The sequence below is a fragment of the Oncorhynchus clarkii genome, chromosome 20 (genome assembly GCF_045791955.1).
Source record: "Oncorhynchus clarkii lewisi isolate Uvic-CL-2024 chromosome 20, UVic_Ocla_1.0, whole genome shotgun sequence".
In the NCBI taxonomy this organism is placed as follows: domain Eukaryota; kingdom Metazoa; phylum Chordata; class Actinopteri; order Salmoniformes; family Salmonidae; genus Oncorhynchus; species Oncorhynchus clarkii.
In genome coordinates this window covers 6,601,648-6,619,718 of record NC_092166.1, presented here as the reverse complement: position 1 = coordinate 6,619,718, position 18,071 = coordinate 6,601,648, and the positions used below count along the sequence as shown (strand labels likewise).

The following is an 18,071-nucleotide window of genomic DNA, read 5'->3' as shown; positions in this document are numbered from 1 at the left end:
CGCAACATGCAACAATTTCAACGATTTTACTGAGTTACAGTTCATAGAATGAAACCAATCAATTTAAATAAATAAATTAGGCCCTAAACTATGGATTCCACTTCTGGGCAAGGACGCAGCCATGGGTGGGCCTGGGAGGGCGTAGGCCAACCTACTGGGGAGCCAGGTCCAGCGAATAAGAATTAGTTTTTACCCACAAAAGGGCTTTATTATTACAGACAGAAATTATCCTCAGCACCCCCACTCCACCTCCTCAGACAATCCTGCAGATGAAGAAGCCGGATGAGGAGGTCCTGGGCTGGCGTGGTTACACATGATCTGCGTTTGTGAGGCCGGTTGGATGCACGGCCAAATTCTCTAAAATAATGTTGGAGGAGGCTTATGGTAGAGAAATGTACATTCACATCTCTGGCAACAGCTCTGTTGGACATTCCTGCAGTCAGCATGCCAATTGCACTCTCACTCAAAACTTGACACAAAAATATGCCAAACCTGTCAGGTGGATGGATTATCTTGGCAAATGAGAAATGCTCACTAACAGGGATGTAAACACATTTGTGCACAACATTTGAGAAAAATAAGATTTTGAGGGTCTGGAAAATTTCTGGGATCTTTTATTTCAGCTCATGAAAAATGGGACCAACACTTTACATGTACATCACTGTGGCCAAGCTTCCTGCCATCCAGGACCTCTATACCAGGCGGTGTCAGAGGAAGGCCCTAAAAATTGTAAAAGACTCCAGCCACCCTAACCATAGACTGTTCTCTCTTCTACCACACGGCAAGGAGTACCGGAGCGCCGAGTTTAGGTCCAAGAGGCTTCTAAACAGCTTCTACTCCCCAAGCCATAAGACTCCTGAACATGTAATCAAATGGCTACCCAGACTATTAGCCTTACCTGTCCCCCCCCCCCTCTCTACACCGCTGCTAACCTGTCATCTATGCGTAGTCACTTTAATTAATTAACTCTACCCACATGTAGATACTACCTCAACTAAACGGTGGGCACATTGACTCTCCCACCCTGTATATAGCCTCCACATTGACTCTGTACCAGTAACCCCTGTATATAGCCTCCACATTGACTCTGTACCGTAATACCCTGTATATAGCCTCCATATTGACTCTGTACTGGTACCTCCTGTATATACCCTCCACATTGACTCTGTACTGGTACCCCCTGTATATAGCCTCCACATTGACTCTGTACTGGTACCCCCCTGTATATAGCCTCCACATTGACTCTGTACCGGTACCCCCCTGTATATAGCCTCCACATTGACTCTGTACCGTTACCCCCTGAATATAGCCTCCACATTGACTCTGTACCGGTACCCCCTGTATATAACCTCCACATTGACTCTGTACCGGTACCCCCCTGTATATAACTTCCACATTGACTCTGTACCAGTACCCACTGTATATAGCCTCCACATTGACTCTGTACCGTAACACCCTGTATATAGCCTCCACATTGACTCTGTACCGTAACACCCTGTATATAGCCTCCACATTGACTCTGTAACGTAACACCCTGTATATAGCCTCCACATTGACTCTGTACCGGTACCCCCTGTATATAGCCTCCACATTGACTCTGTACCGGCTCCCCCCTGTATATAGCCTCCACATTGACTCTGTACCGTAATACCCTGTATATAGTCTCCACATTGACTCTGTACCGTAATACCCTGTATATAGTCTCCACATTGACTATGTACCTGTACCCCCTGTATATAGTCTCCACATTGACTCTGTACCGGCTCCCCCCTGTATATAGTCTCCACATTGACTCTGTACCGGTACCCCCTGTATATAGCCTCCACATTGACTCTGTACCGTAATACTCTGTATATAGCCTCCACATTGACTCTGTACCGTAATACCCTGTATATAGCCCTCACATTGACTCTGTACTGGCTCCCCCCTGTATATTGCCTCCACATTGACTCTGTACCGTAATACCCTGTATATAGCCTCCACATTGACTCTGTACCGTAATACCCTGTATATAGCCTCCACATTGACTCTGTACCGTAATACCCTGTATATAGCCTCCACATTGACTCTGTACCGGTACCCCCTGTATATAGCCTCCACATTGACTCTGTACCGTAATACCCTGTATATAGCCTCCACATTGACTCTGTACCGGCTCCCCCCTGTATATAGCCTCCACATTGACTCTGTACCGGCTCCCCCCTGTATATAGCCTCCACATTGACTCTGTACCGGTACCCCCTGTATATAGCCTCCACATTGACTCTGTACCGTAATACCCTGTATATAGCCTCCACATTGACTCTGTACCGGCTCCCCCCTGTATATAGCCTCCACATTGACTCTGTACCGTAATACCCTGTATATAACCTCCACATTGACTCTGTACCGTAATACCCTGTATATAGCCTCCACATTGACTCTGTACCGGCTCCCCCCTGTATATAGCCTCCACATTGACTCTGTACCGTAATACCCTGTATATAACCTCAACATTGACTCTGTACCGTAATACCCTGTATATAGCCTCCACATTGACTCTGTACCGTAATACCCTGTATATAGCCTCCACATTGACTCTGTACCGTAATACCCTGTATATAGTCTCCACATTGACTCTGTACCGTAATACCCTGTATATAGCCTCCACACCCCCCTGTATATATTGTTATTTTTTACTGCTCCTCTTTAACTACTTTTATCTTTTATTATTATCGGTATTTTTTTAAACTGCACTGTCAGTTAGGTGCTTGTAAGTAAGCATTTCACCTGTTGTATTCGGCGCATGTGACTAATACAATTCGATTTGATTTTTTTTTAAATGGTTCCCCAAATGGAATGCGACATGAGATTGGTTAAAATGTTGTTGATGTCATCAGGCAGGCCAAAACTCCATCCCACCAAAAACAGGCAGACATTTCAGCAGGTCTTTTCAAACAGCTCTAACACTAAAAGGGTGTTAACATAATGTTAACACTATTGAAAAAGGAATAGTTTCACCATATTAAATTGAGAGTTCAGTTCACGCCACAGGGTTGACCTGAGGGACAAACGTAAATGAATCACTAATCACATGAAATAAATAAAATGTCAAAATGCTGAATTCTGGCACTTTAGCAAGTCTTTTTTCATAAAAAAAATAAAAAAAGTTTATTTAAATCTCCATGTGGTCTATATTAAAGGGAACTTCATTTAATATAACAGGCTTTTAAAATTCAATATTGGTGCACAATTTCTCCTTAAAATATCAAAGGGATGCAAAAGACACTCTTTTTGTGGAATGACCCAAAGACAAAAATATCTACAAAAGACCCGTGAGTCGTTTGTTGTGAGGTACACTCCACTTGGTCCTTGTCTTCAGACAATTGAGTCGAATGAATGGAATATTCAAGTGCATATGATCTGTGGGAACTCGACTGACAGGTTAGAGTGACTGGCTGTGAGACTCTTTTGAGCTTGTTTTGTCTCACTTGCTTTACTTCTGACGGGCTCAGACAATTATTTTTCAATCCCATTGAGACTAATGTCTCTTTTATAAAGTATCCTTTATTCACAAAATGCTAATGGCATAAGTAATATGGAATTAAAGACACAATTATAACAATCAAAGGCAGGAGCATGAGAAATAAAATAAAAAATATTATAAAATGTAATTTCCTCTGTGAACATGTCATTTACGAAAGGCACCAGTGTGTGTCCAATTGTAGAGTATTCCCGAAATTTGTTCCATGTATATTGCGCTTAAAAACTAAATGCCATTTTACCTCAATTAATTTCAAGAATACTACTGTGGCATGAGTCAATCACAACGACTGCTCATGTCTGTCCATTTTCAATGATCCCCCTCGAGTCTCAATGTGGAGGCCCTCGTGTCTTTTGTGGGCTGAATGCCACCAAGAATCAACCCCCCACCCCCCACTGTGCTATGTGATGACTCTGACTAAGCCTAGAATGAGCTTCTGATAGTGGGCCAGAGCAGCACTCTGTAGGACCACTGTATCTAGGTTGTTACTGTGGTAACACTGCTCTTACAGCCTACGGGTGCATTATGATGTCGTCATTAAGACGTGTCGTGAGCATGTATGTCATAATCGTGTCATAATGACCTTGACTAAATGCCAGCCATTTTGGAGTCAGTTAAAGTTGACCCCGACTCTATGTCCACAATGCGACAATATCGAGCATGACTTGACCGCCTGAAAAAAACGCCAAACCCAACGCAGACGATTGGCTCCCGTTCCTGATGATGCATCTCTCAGGCAGTCATGGTCTTATATACCAGCAGTATTTGTATTTATTAAACATCATCATTAGTTCCTGCCAAGGCAGCAGCTACTCTTCCTGGGGTCGGGCAATATTAAGGCAGGTAAACTACATGACCAAAAATCTGTGGACAACTGCTCGTTGAACATCTCATTCCAGAATCATGGGCTTTAATATGGAGTTGGACCCCCCCCCCCCCCCCCCCCCCCCCCTTTCCACTAGAATGTTGGAACATTGCTGCTATAACAGCCTCTCCACTCTTCTGGGAACGCTTTCCACTAGAATGTTGGAACATTGCTGCTATAACAGCCTCTCCACTCGTCTGGGAACGCTTTCCACTAGAATGTTGGAACATTGCTGCTATAACAGCCTCTCCACTCTTCTGGGAACGCTTTCCACTAGAATGTTGGAACATTGCTGCTATAACAGCCTCTCCACTCTTCTGGGAAGGCTTTCCACTAGAATGTTGGAACATTGCTGCTATAACAGCCTCTCCACTCGTCTGGGAAGGCTTTCCACTAGAATGTTGGAACATTGCTGCGGGGACTTGCTTCCATTCAGCCCGCAAGAGCGTTAGTGATGTCAGGAACTGATGTGGGGCGATCAGGCCTGGCTCGCAATCGGCGTTCCAATTCATCCCAAAGGTGTTCTATGCGGTTGAGGTCAGGACTCTGTGCAGGCCAGTCAAGTTATTCTACATCGGTCTCTACAAACCATTTCTGTATGGACCTCGCTTTGTGCACGTGGGGGGGGGGGGGGGGAGGGGGGGATTGTCATGCTGAAACAGAGAAGGGCCTTCCCCAAACTGTTTCCACTACTCTAGTACCACATACTGTATCTACAATACAAAATCCATGTGTCAGTGTGTGTAGAGTGCGTGTGATGTAGCATCTGTTTGCGTAAGTATGTGCCTGTGCCTCTGTGTGTATCTCTTCACAGTCCCCCGCTGTTCCATATGGTGTATTTTTATCTTTTTGTTTATTTCAACTGATTCTACTGCTTGCATCAGTTACCTGATGTGAAATAGAGTTCCATGTAGTAGCCATGGCTCTATGTAGTACTGTAACACCGCTCAGCACTTGAGTAGACTTTTAGAGCACTTCGATATGGGCTAAGTGCTATATGCCTCTGCTTGGGGGGAGGGGGGGGGGGGGGGGGCTTAGGGAAGACTCGCTGTCCGCTGAAACTTGAATGTGAAACCCGGGTGGATTGGGGTTGAAGGGGAAGGAAAGGGGGAGTGGTCAACAAGAGAACAATGTTGAGTACCAGAACAGCCATCCGTTGACTCCAGAACACACAGCACAGGGCACAGATGTGTCTGCTATATGCTCCGATTGCCGACAGACAAGCTATTTGGATGAAGACAGGCAGAGTAAACAAAACAGAAATGGCCCAATCCCAAACTGACCCCTAGCCTCTAGCCCCATCCTCCTATCCAAGGTCCCTCTTGAGTCCCCCTTTGCAGATCTAAAATGACTGGATAGGTATAAGCAATGTGGCAGAAACTACACCTGACAACATACTGTAAACTACACCTGACAACATGCTTTAAACTACACCTGACAACATACTGTAAACTAAACGTGACAACATACTGTAAACTCCACCTGACAACATGCTGTAAACTACACCTGACAACATGCTGTAAACTACACCTGACGACATGCTGTAAACTACACCTGACAACATGCTGTAAACTACACCTGACAACATGCTGTAAACTACACCTGACTACATACTGTAAACTAAACGTGACAACTTACTGTAAACTCACCTGACAACATACTGTAAACCCACCTGACGACATACTGTAAACTACACCTGACAACATGCTGTAAACTACACCTGACAACATGCTGTAAACTACACCTGACAACATGCTGTAAACTACACCTGACAACATGCTGTAAACTACACCTGACAACATGCTGTAAACTACACCTGACTACATACTGTAAACTAAGCCTACAAATATATGCTGTGAGCTAAACCTAACAATATATGCTGTAAACTACACCTAACAATATATACTGTATATGTATTATAAAACATTTAAATACATTTATGACAACTGCAGATTAGCTCTACAGAGAATACTTGTGGTAAACATCTATCTCTATGCTCTACCTGAACCTTACATTGTGTTGTACATTTTGAATTGTAAACATCTGTAGGGTGGCAATCCTTTGTCCGTCCGTAAAAATAGTATAGTTAAACACATTGAAGTAGGTTTATATCCCGAGGCCTGACAATATGCCGACTGATATGAGGTTTATATCCCGAGGCCTGACAATATGCCGACTGATATGAGGTTTGTATCCCGAGGCCTGACAACACGCTGACTGATATGAGGTTTGTATCCCGAGGCCTGACAACACGCTGACTGATATTAGGTTTGTATCCCGAGGCCTGACAACACGCTGACTGATATTAGGTGTGTATCCCGAGGCCTGACAACACGCTGACTGATATTAGGTGTGTATCCCGAGGCCTGACAATACGCTGACTGAAAGGACTTAAATAAGTGCAGGAGAGACTAAGGGGCTCAGAACTGCAGAAATGGTTACGTTCTTGGCTTCCTAGTGTTGTCCTCCCATGTTCATATTCAAGATTCATTCATGTGTAAGGCATCGTTCGTTAGATTCACCCCCGCCATGAGAGACACGCGTGTTCAAACAACCTCTCGGATTCACAAATGAAAGAGACATGTTCATCTGTATGCCCCGTGCCGTCTACATATGAGAGCTGTGTGAATACTGAAAGCAATTGAATAGATAAAGAAAGGCTTTGATAGCAACGAACTCGTCAGCGCAGATTTGGCTGGGTTGGCGAATCAAATACACTCTCAGTCGCGTTCCAGAGGACTCTGCTACAGTTGCTGTTCTGCTTCTCTTTCAGATCGTAAAATGAGAATACGAGTGAGCCTTAACAAAATGTCACCGTTTAAAGTACCCGTCTTTATTTTCTATAGCCTATGGTAGAGTTGATTGAGAGATAAGAATAAATGTGTAAATTCTTATACAGCCTGTGTCATTCCTGCTAAGTGGAAGGATCTTCTGTCTTCGTAGCTAATACAGACCTCCTTGTTGCTGTACGTAGCTTTACAAAGCCTTCTGATTTGCCAACTCAGTGCCATTTAACAATAGTCATTGAAGTATTATCTCTGGTATTAATTCATTTTTTTGTTATAAGTTCTTATCCAGTTCAACTTACAGTAGGGAGTGGAAACATTTTCAGACAATTTTCCAACGTACTGGTACTGGTAAACCCCCCCATGGGAACTGAACCAACAACCTTGGCGTTGCAAGCACAATACATAACCAACAGAACCACACGGGACCATTCACTGAGGGAGTAGCATGGGGTCCCTAGCAAACCGCCAACCCCCCAAAAAATATAAATTAACAGAAGGAACGGTCCCCCTCCCCCCCTTGTATTGTGTAACAATACGAGCTGACCTCTGCCTGGTGGATATATGTACCAGCCATTCGGTTTAGCAATCACGTATCACTGAAGTCAAATCAAATCAAATGTATTTATGTAAACATTCTTACATCAGCTGATATCTCAAAGTGCTGTACAGAAACCCAGCCTAAAACCCCAAACAGCAAGCAATGCAGGTGTAGAAGTCCATTCATTACTTCATGTTGGAGGTGCCCTATCAAAAAACAGAATTGTTGTCAGACCTTAAGCAGGAGACGTAAATGGACACCAAGGGGGCCTGGTTCAGGAGGATGCAATGTTACAGAGCGTTCAGATAGAAAGCCATTTTGCAGATCGGGTATGGTCGTCTGTCATGTAGAATGGGGATACTGTCAGCTCTATGAGCAAACCTTCTGAAAGTTTCTCCTCACTAAATTAACCCCCCGAACTTGTTTTTACCCTGCTATTTAAAAAAAAAACTCTTCTTGCAGTCTTTTATCAAGATGTTTTCTACACGAGCAGATCATGGAGATGGGCAAAAGCCTGTGAACTCAAGACTCTCTGAAACACGTTTCTCTGTTGCGCATATATCCTTCCTGTGAATTCACGTCTCTAACAAATGCATAAAAAGGTACAGAAATATTGGATAACACAAGTAGCACAAAGTACTTTTTTTATATTTATGTACTTTACCCAACTTGTACGTTTTCCATATTAGCACAGTCGCACATCCACCTATTTACTGTAGAAATACAGCCCAGAAACTCTTACCTTGCCCACGTAGAGTGGCTCGTCCCCCATGTACTCCTCCAGCACAAAGAACTGGTTCCACACCCAGCTGCGCCTCTGCCTGTGGTGTGCCCCCCCTTCGCCGCTCCTTTGGTACATCCCGACCTGATGCAGGGGCACTGAGTTCAAGGTCAGGCCAGAGCAGCCCATCTCCCAAAGGGGTACGAGCACAGTCAACACGCTAATCACACTCCACATGGGGGGACAGTTCAGTCGCATCTTTTTTGATACAATTTGTTTGTTGAAATTTTACTGGAAAAGACTCAAGAAGACGCGTTGTCCACCATCCACCAGCGTTGTCCACCATTCACTGAATAAACTGTGGGGGGGGGGGGTTCAACAGAAGAGACACTCCGGGTGGTGTTTAACGAGCAAGTGTATTCTTCAGCAGACAGACGGGTGGATTGTGATTGCTGGTTGCCAAGGTGTCAGAACACGTCTACTTCACACCTGCAGTTGATAATTGGAGCCTATCAGAAAGAATGAGAAAGATAGGGGAGGGGGAGAGGGAGAAAGAGAGGGGAGGGGGAGAGGGAGAAAGAGAGGGGAGGGGGAGAGGGAGAAAGAGAGGGGAGGGGGAGATGGAGAAAGAGAGGGGAGGGGGAGAGGGAGAAAGAGAGGGGAGGGGGAGATGGAGAAAGAGAGGGGAGGGGGAGATGGAGAGGGAGAAAGAGAGGGGAGGGGGAGAGGGAGAAAGAGAAGGGAGGGGAGGGGGAGATGGAGAGGGAGAAAGAGAGGGGAGGGGGAGAGGGAGAAAGAGAGGGGAGGGGGAGATGGAGAGGGAGAAAGAGAGGGGAGGGGGAGAGGGAGAAAGAGAGGGGGAGAGGGAGAAAGAGAGGGGAGGGGGAGAGGGAGAGGGAGAAAGTGAGGGGAGGGGGAGAGGGTGAAAGAGAGGAGAGGGGAGGGGGAGAGGGAGAAAGAGAGGGGAGGGGAGGGGGAGAGGGAGAAAGAGAGGGGAGGGGGAGAGGGAGAAAGAGAGGGGAGGGGGAGGGGGAGAGGGAGAAAGAGAGGGGAGGGGGAGAGGGAGAAAGAGAGGGGAGGGGGCGATGGAGAGGGAGAAAGAGAGGGGAGGGGGCGATGGAGAAAGAGAGGAGAGGGGAGGGGGAGAGGGAGAAAGAGAGGGGAGGGGGAGAGGGAGAAAGAGAGGGGAGGGGGAGGGGGAGAGGGAGAAAGAGAGGGGAGGGGGAGAGGGAGAAAGAGAGGGGAGGGGAGGGGGAGAGGGAGAAAGAGAGGGGAGGGGGAGAGGGAGAAAGAGAGGGGAGGGGAGAGGGAGAAAGAGAGGGGAGGGGAGGGGAGAGGGTGAAAGAGAGGGGAGGGGGAGAGGGAGAAAGAGAGGGGAGGGGGAGAGGGAGAAAGAGAGGGGAGAGGGAGAGGGAGAAAGAGAGGGGAGGGGAGGGGGAGAGGGAGAAAGAGAGGGGAGGGGCAGAGGTAGAAAGAGAGGGGAGGGGGAGAGGGAGAAAGAGAGGGGAGGGGGAGAGGGAGAAAGAGAGGGGAGGGGGACAGGGAGAAAGAGAGGGGAGGGGGAGAGGGAGAAAGAGAGGGGAGGGGGAGGGGGAGAGGGAGAAAGAGAGGGGAGGGGGAGAGAGAGAAAGAGAGGGGAGGGGAGAGGGAGAAAGAGAGGGGAGGGGAGAGGGAGAAAGAGAGGGGAGGGGGAGAGGGAGAAAGAGAGGGGAGGGGAAGAGGGCGAAATAGAAGGGAGGGGGAGATGGAGAAAGAGAGGGGAGGGGAGGGGGAGAGAGAGAAAGAGAGGGGAGGGGGAGAGGGAGGTAGAAAGAGAGGGGAGGGGGAGAGGAAGAAAGAAGGTGGGGTAGAGAAAGGTAATAAATGTAAGGATGAACATTCTCATGCCACGGCTTGAGTATATGATAACAAGCATTAATAACACAAGTGGACACTTCCTTTTAGATGCTCAAAGGAACAAGGAAGCAGTCATATAATACAGAACTGTTCACTCCGCAGATTCCCTGGGAGCGATTCGTCTGCTCATATCAACGTGGAGAAAACCTTCTCTCATTGTCTCTGTGTGACTTACTGTAGCTCCTGGTAGAGCCCATGCCTTTTGAGTTGTGTGTAAATGACATCAGCAGTCTGCTCACTTCCAGAAGCCTTTGTTTGCTCTTACTGTAAGAGATAAAAGAGCGCTATGCCTGTGGGCAGCTATATGACGAGAATACTCCAGCTGCACAGCATTACAATGGCGTTTGCTTGGCATTCAGTATTAGGCCTATACACCAGTGGAGGCTCCTCAGAGGAGGAAGGGGAGAACCCTCCACAGCAAATTTCATAAAAATAACAATTTTAAAACATTTTAACAGTTTTTGGGATAAAACTAGACTAACTATATTCACGTCACCAAATAATTGCCTAAAACACACTGTTTTGCAATGGTCTACAGTAGCCTCAACATCACCCCGTAGGGGTAGCACCATGGTGTAGCCGGAGGACAGCTAGCTTCCGTCCTCCCCTTGGTACATTGACTTCAATACACAACATAGGAGGCTCATGGTTCTCACCCCGTTCCATAGACTTACACAGTAGATATGACAACCTCCGGTCGTCCTCCAACCTATCAGAGCTCTTGCAGCATGAACCGACATGCTGTCCATCCAATGAAAGGATCAAAGAATGAATCTAGAACTGAAAGCATAGGCTACAGCTAGCTAGCACTGCAGTGCATAACATTTTTGAACAAATTAATTTATTCCAAAATGAAGGAGAAGCAAGAGAGAGAGAGAGAGAGAGATTGTTCTTTTTTTTCCCAGTTTCAACTCCCATACGGACTCGGGAGAGGCGAAGATCGAGATTTAGTGTATTTAACATAGTAGTTCCCTACATCAAAACTACTGTGTGATAAATGATCATATCTAAATCTGAAATGTCATAGACTACAAATTGAAAGACAGGAGTCAGATGTTCACAGAATGTGTAATGTAGCCTATCAAAACATGTCATAGACTACAAATTGAAAGACAGGAGTCAGATGTTCACAGAATGTGTAATGTAGCCTATCAAAACATGTCATAGACTACAAATTGAAAGACAGGAGTCAGATGTTCACAGAATGTGTAATGTAGCCTATCAAAAAATGTCAAGTGAGAATTATTCAGGTCTGCTGCTGAAAAAAAAAGAAAATGGTTGCTAACTACAACTACTGAATCAACCAAGATTTGAAAATCTGTTTAACTAACACTAAGCTACTTCAAAAAATCTGGGTCGTATTCACTAGGCAACTAGCCATGGTATATAGTATATAGAGTATAGCCTCGATCATCTCTTTACCGTTCGAAAGACAGGGGAAGTTTTCCTTTCCGAGATGACGACACAAAGGGTTGAGTAGTAGATTAAATCACCCGTCACTTTATAAAGCCAACGGTGGAGATCCAAAGAGACTTAATTGTGTTTTCCAATTAAGCATCAAAATAAAAAAAACGAATGATGCATAAGCTACTAAAAACTTTGTCCGACACGATAAGAGACACAGACAAAACAAGAAGTCCCCCCCCCCCCCTCCCCAACCCATCACCCCACAAATGGAGAGGGGAAACGTAATTTCTACTTAGAGACAATTGTCAAGTGAATGAGACCTGATTTTGGAAGGCTGGCCACACAAGACAATTAGGCACCAAATGGAAGAACATGGTGCCAAAACAGAGAAGGGAACTTGTCCAATCATTTTAGTTGTTTTTGTCTACAGTAATAAATACAATTCTGGTGGGATTCAAACCCTGGTCTCCTGCTTGTGAAGTCAACACCATACCCATTAGACCAAGAGGACATCCTCAAGGCCTACATTTGGGCTTCCAGTGGGGTTTCTGAAGACTCACAGGAGGGAAGAGAACAAGAGAATTGCTGCAAGTTTGTCCCACAGGGAACTGCTTGTCCTTGCTCATTTGACAGAGAAGGAGATATGGATCATAAGCAATGTCTTTGGGGCAGAAAGAGACAGAAGAGAGAGAGAGAGAGAGGGGGAGAGAGAGATGGAGAAGGAGAGAGAGAGAGAGAGAGGGAGAGAGAGAGAGAGAGAGCGAGAGAGGGGGAGAGAGATGGAGAAGGAGAGAGAGAGAGAGAGAGAGAGAGAGAGAGAGAGAGAGAGGGAGAGAGAGAGAAAGAGGGGCAGGCCATGGAAGCATGTTGAATGGTTTTAGCACCCTTGGGTTCGTGGAGGGCATCAGGAGCATGTGTGTGTCCGTGTGTGTACCAGTGTATGTGTGTGTTGGGTGAAACAAATGTATTGTATCACCCTGAGCTCTACTAAAAGGCAATGGCATTAGAGTGTGTGTGTGTCATTAGAGCTTCAGCACGCTCCCTTCGAGGGAGACCTTGCAGATGCATTATACAACAACAACAGCAACAACCAAAGTTAAAATAAACAGAATAAACGGTCATGTACGGCCTTCGGCTTCACAAGAACTCTCCCTCTTTTCTCCTCAGTAGAACTGATGACGCGAGCATAAAAAAAGATGGCAGAAAGTAACTATTGGGACAAATAAAGTGAAGATTTTCATTCCGAGTAAAACTCAACTCCACATCAGCGCTTGATTAAGGAGACTCGTGGAGTTTAAATGGATATAACCTTTAGTTCAAGTGACGAAATATCTAATCTTAGAATCCTTCTACAGTGTTTCTAGGGGAAGAAAGTGAGCGAAAGACTTTCGGTAGTATAGTACACCGTCTTAGAAAAAAAAGTGCTTTCTAGAACCTAAAAGGGTTCTTCGGTTGTCCCCATAGGAGAACCATTTGAATAACCTTTTTTTGTTCCAGGTAAGAAACCTTTTGGTTCCATGTAGAACCCTTTTGAGTTCCATGTAGAACCCTTGACACAGAAGGTTCTGCATTGAACGGCAAAAGAGTTCTACATGGAACCAAGAAACGGTCTTTTTAAAGCCAAACACTTAGAGCAGGGACCATAAACAATCTGAACTAATCGCAATGGCTCGCGAGTCTGCGTACCAACATCCATACTCACACATGCAGTCCCCCCCCCCTCCCACCTTTGCGAATAAAACAGAGAGAGAGAAATTAGCAGTTAGAGAGTGACTTACAAAAATCAATGGGCCCCTCGGTTCGAAATTTGACCATGATTACTACAAGCCAGTTGCCCATCCCTGGTTTAGAGTCTGGAACAAGATGGAGCAGGACTGTATGGTTGCCGTCATGCAAACTCTGACCCAACTTTGCTATTTTCTGATTCTTAACTTTTTTTGAACATCAGATCAGCACTTACGACCCTCAAATCCGGCTTCAACTTCGACTCATCTGCCCTGGGCTCTTTGTGTACCTCCATCCCAATCTTACCCAAGAGTAAAGTCAGGCAAAAAAAAGAGGTTGTAAAGCGTGCATCCTGGTGAGACTTAGAAGGGAAAACCGGCCACCACTTCCCTCAATTCTAATGGCAAATGTACTTGATAATTAGATGAATGACCTCCGATCACTGATTTGCTATTAACGGGCCTCTCTAACTGCAATATTCTTTGTTTTTCTGAAACGTGGCCTTTGGACAAGATACTGTACCTCCTATGGCTATTCAATGCGATGGAATCTCCATTCACTAAGAGGACAGAACATTGGATTCAGGAAAATCCAGAGGGGAGGGGTATGTCTCTTCATCAACAACAAATGGTGTGCAGACTGTAGCGCAGTGGAAGTCTCGAGCTCAAATGCCGACCCTTCTACCTCCCGAGAGAGTTTTCATCTGTTATCGTGACTGGTGTACACATTCCACCTCAGGAAAACAACAAAAACAACAAGATGGCACTTGAACTTTACAAGGCTATAAACAAGCAGGAAACCATGCACCCAAAGGCTGCTTTTTTGTTGCCACTATGTGTCTGGTCTTGAGTTCCATAGTGTCTGGTCTTGAGATCCACAGTGTCTGGTATTGAGATCCACAGTGTCTGGTCTTGAGATCCACAGTGTCTGGTCTTGAGATCCACAGGGTCTGGTCTTGAGATCCACAGTGTCTGGTCTTGAGATCCACAGTGTCTGGTCTTGAGATCCACAGTGTCTGGTCTTGAGATCCACAGGGTCTGGTCTTGAGATCCACAAGGTCTGGTCTTGAGATCCATAGGGTCTGGTATTGAGATCCACAGTGTCTGGTATTGAGATCCATTGTGTCTGAGATAAAGAAATCCAAGCTCCAGTGAATTACACGCCTGCCACACATTTCTACACCAACCCCATCATGGTGAAATAATGTGATGGCAAGTTAATGTATTTCCATGATAATTACTCTTTCACTAAGGGCGTTGTCAATGGGGTTGAGGATGGGCTAAACTATGATATACTGTATGGCTTCGAACATCGCAGGTTTGTTCCCAGTGCTAGGCACTTGTTTTGTTGTTGTTGTTTTTTTTTTACCCTAAACCAAACCCAAACCTTAACTCTAACCTTACCACCCTGAATGAAAGCCTAAACCTACTCCAAACCTTAACCCTCATTTCTTGGAATTATTTCCTAAACTTAACCATCGGTTTAACGAGTGAATGACATCACTGTTATTGTGCAGGTTGATTGACGGCTGACAGGACGTGTTGACATATCGTATTTGGGTCGACATGGGGGTTCGTATTTGGCTGTTTAGAAGTTTGAAATGGGGTACCGTAAGTCTGGAAGTTGTGTTGACATAAACCCACAGACTCTCTTCACCATTCGCAAGGCCCTTTGTTCAGAGGGGCAAGATGAATTTATGCCATTCTCTTTGATCATCCCATATCTCTCCCTGCCTCTGTTTTTCACTCTCTGCAACTGCCCCTCTCTCTCTCTCCCTGCCTCGGTTTTTCACTCTCTGCATCTGCCCCTCTCTCTCTTTCCCTGCCTCTGTTTTTCACTCTGCCTCTTCCCCCCCTGCCTCTGTTTTTCACTCTGCCTCTCCCCCTCTCTCCCTCCCCCCCTCTCTCTCCCTGCCTCTGTTTTTCACTCTGCCTCTTCCCCCGCCCTCTCTCTCCCTGCCTCTGTTTTTCACGCTCTGCCTCTTCCCCTCTCTCTCTCTCTCCCTGCCTCTGTTTTTCACTCTTTGCCTCTTCCCCCCCTCTCTCTCTCCCTGCCTCTGTTTTTCACTCTCTGCCTCTGCCCCCCTCTCTCTCTCTCTCTCTCTCTCTCTTGTCCCTCTTTCTTCCCACACGCTGCAGTGCTTCTGAGGTGATGCATGAAGGGGAAATGTCTTATCTAAACCTTCTAATCTCTTTTATAAGCCTCACTTTACAGGGAGTTATTACAAGCGCTTAGTAACTGACTAGATGTCTTCTCTTTAAACAGCATACTGTACATACATTCTTTTGAATTGAAGAAGTAAAGAGTTCAAGAAGAGCTAAACAGCTATTGGCAGTGGCACAGGAAATTACCACCTAGATGATCAGATAATGTCTCACTATTCTATTCCTGTTTGGCTCAGTTCGTAGAGTGTCGCTTGTAGATGGTTGAATTCCTGCCGGGGGCCATTTAAAAAAAAACTATTCTAGATCTGGGTTTCCAAAACTCTGTCCTGGGCCATCTCCACTACCAGACCTGAATGGACCTGACATTCAAACCTGGGATCAACTACTACTGGTATGTATCTGCCCTGAACAATGGAACCAATGGAGTTGTCCCAAAAGTGCAAAGCCTGCCCATCTGGCACCATGAAATCAAACAGTCCTACCCAGAACCCTCAAACATGCAAACACTGAGGGGTTACAGCCAATTTCTAAGTGACGGGGAGCGATTTGAAACTAGCTATATTAAAATATTTGAAAAGAAAAACAAACGCTTTTAAACCCAGGTCTGCGTACACTGAATGGAATTATGGGAAACTCTGCTGTCCATGTTATGTCCTACCCCTGTTCACCCTAACCCTTGCCATATGAGTCATTATTGTGCAATGACCACAGATGAGAGTAGAGCGGGGCAGAACTTGATGACTACACACTTACAACGGAAGCATTTGTCCTGATCTGTCTTGGCAATGTCAAATCTTTCTTTATATTAGCCAACAAAATTCCAACAAGAGTGGTCATGCACATGTAACAAAAATAACGCTGCTAGTTTAACAATACCTCTTCCTCCCTCACCAGCTCACACCAAGAATGGATCTCAGACCCTGTGTCTCGCAAACACACTTCACTGCCCTCCTGCTATCGTCTTAGCCAGCCGTCCAACTGAAAAGCTAGCAATTTGATTCAGTGGACATCACGCAGAGGAGTGAGCTTTTAAACTACACAAAATCGTTCTGAGATTTGATCTGGTCACAAGAGAAGTCATAAGTTTAGATGCAAAAATACTGTAATGCAGATTCGACTGAATAAGGCCCTGAGAGTTGGTGCTACTGTGTATAAACTTGATGGTAATCTAAGTGATGTTATTCCCAGCCAGGTCACACCAGATCAACTTCAGATTTCAACGTTTGTCCATGTCCCCAGGTCTTCGGGAGATGCCTTCAATACCGGCTACTAGCGGCAACATGACTGCCTATTACAATCTCGTAAAGGCTCGTGGCTTTACGAGGCAAACCTTAATAACCCAACAAAATTATGGAAAACCATTTAAATCCACGAATGCTAATACAAACTCCTCTGGTCTTCTGCTGAAAGTGACCTCAAATTCAATGGGATGTGACTGACAAGAATAAACTGTTTCCCATGTTTAATGAGCATTTTGCTAAAGCTGAATTGAATTTGATAATGAACTCCCTCCTAACATCTCAAATGAGACTGTGAATGAAACTGCCACATGCAGGCCTATGATTCATCCATTTCATTTTACCGAGATTGAGCTTTCAGAAGTTGTAAAGGAACTAAAAACTATTGATATTAAGAAAACAGCTGGCCCGGATGAATTAAACCCACATTTAAAAAAAAAAAAAAGTTGGTGCAGAGTTCATTGCTGCCCCTCTCACTCATACATTCTTCAATTGGTGAGTAATACCATTCCAAAGGTCTAGAAAGCAGCCTATGTTACGCCTTGACATAAAGGTTTAGATCTGTCCGTTGGATAACTATCAACCCATATCAAAACTGTGCACTGGCAAAAGTTTTGGAATACCTTGTGAACTCACAGTTGAAAGACTTTCTTTATAATAAGTCAATTTTATCTCAATTCCAGTCTGGTTTTAGAACCAAGCATAGTACAGTTACTGCTGTAAGTAAGGTTGTAGGTGATATTCTAGATGATCAGGATAAGACAAATCACTGTTTCACTTTTTATTGACTTATCGAAGGCCTTGGACACTGTTGACCATGCCCTGCTGTTGTATAGACTAAAAAAGGTTGGTTTAAGTGTTGATGGATTGGTTCCAAAACTATCTTTCTGACACAGTGGGTAGCTAAGGAGGGTATGGAACCTAGTGGTTAGAGCGTTGGACTAGTAACCGAAAGGTTGCAAGATTCAATCCCCGAGCTAACAATGTAAAAATCTGTCATTCTGCCTCTGAACAAGGCAGTTAACCCACTGTTCCTAGGCCAACATTGAAAATAAGAATTTGTTCTTAACTGACTTGCCTAGTTAAATAAAAGTTTAAAAAAAAAAAAAAAAAATGGAGATTCGGAAGCTTACAAAAGGAGTTCCCCAGGGCTCAATTTTAGGTCCGATCCTTTTTTACACTGCATATAAATGATTTAGGGAAG

The 18,071-nt window shown here is 45.0% G+C and overlaps 1 pseudogene; it reads right to left on the bottom strand.

The window, feature by feature from the left end:
* LOC139377221 (cadherin-7-like) overlaps window positions 1-8,782 on the bottom strand; it is a 110,828-nt pseudogene extending 102,046 nt beyond the window's left edge.
* Between the last annotated feature and the right edge of the window lie 9,289 nt (window positions 8,783-18,071).